Raw genomic sequence first — 3,268 nt, 5'->3', positions numbered from 1 at the left:
GACCAGCACTGTGCTTTGTTCTAGGAGAAAGCTGACCAGATCTCAGAGACAGCTAAGCCTATACCAGGCATCCTAATCACAAAGGCATATATAAAACCATCAGGTTCCCAGGAAAGAACGTGGAAGTCTGGGAAAGTCAGTAAATCCTTTGAGAGTTTCACATCTTTAAAACCAGGCTAAGGTTATAGCTATCTTAAAATCTGAAGACGATATCAGATAGAGTGAGGTTCCCAGCTATGATAGAAGATAGAAAGGTCTCCATGCAGCATATTCTCCCTGGCTCCCAGAAACCTTCATGTGTGAAATAGAGAAGTTGCCAAAGAGGAAAACTGGAAACATTCAGCTGTGATACACTGTACAAGGTTTTGAAACTTCAGGAATGGTGTGATCCATCAGGCTTTTCATAATGCTGGGAACCATCCGTTTAATAATATGTTCGAAGATAAAAGCAGGCATGATTGTGATGGTAACCACAGTCCCAGCTGTTGACAGTATATCTGCAATCTGAGCATCCTTCAAGGCAATAACATTCTGTCCATTGATCTCACAGATGTGATCAGTGAGAAGGCCGTTTCTGGCAGCAGAACTATCTTTCACTACGGATGTGATTTTTCCACTTTAAAGATAAAGCCAACAGGCCCGCTGCTGTCCTTATGCATAGTAACTGTCCGTTCAAAGGGGCTGTCACAAATGGTCATGGTGATCTCTCCAAATGCCTGCTTGAGCACCTTGTGAGCCTTATCAGAGCTCCAGCCCGCACAGTTTTCACCATTGATCTGGAGTAGCTGGTCCCCAAATCTCAGCCCAACCAAGGAGGCTGAGGAATTAGCCTGGAACAATTGAACAAATATACCACACACCTTTAATCCCAGCACTTGGGAGGCAGAGGCAGGCAGATTTCTGAGTTCAAGGCCAGCCTGGTCTACAGAGTGAGTTCCAGGACAGCCAAGGCTACGCAGAGAAACAAACAAACAAACAAACAAAATTCAAACCAGTTGCAAGGGCAACAAGTGTTCTTAACCACTAAATCATCTATTCAGGTCTTCCAAGGGGGTTTATAAGCCTTAGATTGAGCTAAGATGAGACACTGTAATCTGAATTTGTCCGTTAACCAGCCCAGCCAGAGAAGTGTGCACTGCCTCTTCAGGTTCAGTTATATTATGATGTAGAGCTTTGAGGTAGTGCTGCTCGTTGTTCAACTAGGTGATGCAAAAGAGGACAAAATAGGTTTTTTTTGTTTTGTTTTGTTTTTTTTTTAAAGAAGCCAGAGGAAGAACCTGACATCTGATTCTTGACTTATTGGCCTACAGTCAAGACAGGATGAAGGACATTTTTGGCTCTAACAGAGGACAAGGTTTTGACTTGTGGCTCTCCAGATCTCTAACCTACCAGACCAGTGTTTCATTCCCGTCTTCAGCAAATTTGTTCTCTACATTTAAAACTTTTTTTATTAGATATTTTCTTTATTTACAATGTTATCCCCTTGCCTTGTTTCCCCTCCAAAAAATGCCCTATCCTCTCCTCCTTCTGCTGCTCACCAACCCACCCACTCCTGCTTCCCTGCCTTAGTAAAAATGTAAGCTATCCTTTTTCATAGGACCAATGGCCTCCCCTCCTTTTGATGCCAGACTAGGCCATCCTCTGCTACATATGCAGTTGGAGCCATGGGTCCCTCCATGTGTATTCTTTTGTTGGGTCTTTTAGTTCCTGGGAGCTCTGGAGGGTCTGGTTGGTTCATGTTGTTGTTCTTTCTATGGGGCTGCAACCTCTTCAGCTCCTTCAGTCTTTCCTCTAATTCCTCTATCCAGGTTTGTCTGCTCAATCTGATGTTGTCTGAGAGCATCGAGATCTCTATCTGTGAGTAAGGCTCTGGCCAAGCTTCTCAGGAGGAAGGGGGAGCACCCTTGTGGAGGCAGAGGGGAGAGGGTGGGATGGGGGTTTTTCGGAGAGGAAACCTGGAAGCGGTATAACATTTGAAATGTAAATAAAAAAAATACCCAATAAAAATTTAAACAAGCAAACAAGCAAGCAAGCAAACAAACAAACCATTGTCCTGTTTCCAAAATTAGGGATAATGAAACTTGAATTAGAACGTAGAGACATCTCATAAATGGCTTCAGAATTTAGCAGTCTTTAGTTTTGCTTTGGATAGAAATACCAGCTTTTGGCAAAGCCAACTTCTTTCAACCTCTTTTAAGTGTGGCTAATTAGAAACAAAATAAGTAAGAATTTTCAATGGGTCAGGGCACTTACAGTGAAAGTCATGTTCTGAAAACCACCATAATTTGCAGGCAGTCCTTAAGTTTGTCATAAATTGATTCTTCACTTTTATTTCTAGTCCTATCATTTTGCTGTGCAAATTATGTTCACAGACAAATCACTTCAAATATGAAGACTGTTGGTTAAAAAAATAATAATTTTCCAGAAAATACTTTCATTATTTTGCTGCCGAGAGTAGTTTGTTAGACAACACTTCCATTTCATTTCGTATACAACACAGTAAAGAGTATATAGAATTCAATGAACTTTCATTTTTATTTCTTTCCAAATTATAATATTTACAAAGCCTTAGAAACTTGTATTTCACCGTCTGCCTATAACATGCGCAGTAATCTTTTTATTATAGTGTTGCTTATGTTACTGCTGTTTTATGTGTTAACAGGAGTATTATTTAATCAATGGCATCAAACTGTGCTGTTGAGATTATAACTACAATTCTTTATAGGAAGAGGGTGGCAGTGCTGTGTTAAATCTAACAAGCAGCAGCTTATGCTGGTTGTTATTGCATATTTTTATTGCTCATTTTCTTTTAAATTCTTTTCTGTTGAATGAATGGCAGGAGGGTATTTCATGCTAATTTCTGGTTTTACTCTTTGGTTTAAATAACATGACTAACATTGCTTGCTTCCCCTGATGTGTTTCCTGAAATGATAATTTGACACTTAAATGTAATATATAATTCGCTCTGCTTGAAAATAAAGCGTCTGACTATTTATAGTAGTACAATAAAGGCTTTTTTCCCTGATAATTGCTATGGTGTTTTGAGCCAAAAGTATTTAAAAAAATGAAGTGTTCAGACAAGTTGAAAATATTTTGGCATATTAATTTCTTGACATGTAGAAATACTTACCTAAAATGAACCTAAGATGTAAGTGCTCAGTGAGTCAGATGGGAAAAGGTTTCTGAAGATGACCAGTTTCCTACAGAATAGTAAACACAAGTGTTTTGACATGGTAGAGTATTATGAACAGAGGTAGCAAAGATGATT

The 3,268-nt window shown here is 39.4% G+C and overlaps 1 pseudogene across 1 annotated transcript; it reads right to left on the bottom strand.

The window, feature by feature from the left end:
* Positions 1–339: 339 nt before the first annotated feature.
* On the bottom strand, positions 340–2,265 carry LOC116083620 (annotated as a pseudogene). The gene is made up of 2 exons (XR_004115810.1): positions 2,254–2,265; positions 340–860 (listed from the first exon to the last, which is right to left on the bottom strand). The product of XR_004115810.1 is annotated as a syntenin-1 pseudogene (transcript).
* Positions 2,266–3,268: the final 1,003 nt, after the last annotated feature.

This window comes from Mastomys coucha, unplaced genomic scaffold, assembly GCF_008632895.1.
Source record: "Mastomys coucha isolate ucsf_1 unplaced genomic scaffold, UCSF_Mcou_1 pScaffold12, whole genome shotgun sequence".
Lineage (NCBI taxonomy): Eukaryota > Metazoa > Chordata > Mammalia > Rodentia > Muridae > Mastomys > Mastomys coucha.
The sequence above is the reverse complement of the archived record's forward strand: the minus strand, read 5'-3'. Positions and strand labels throughout refer to the sequence as shown.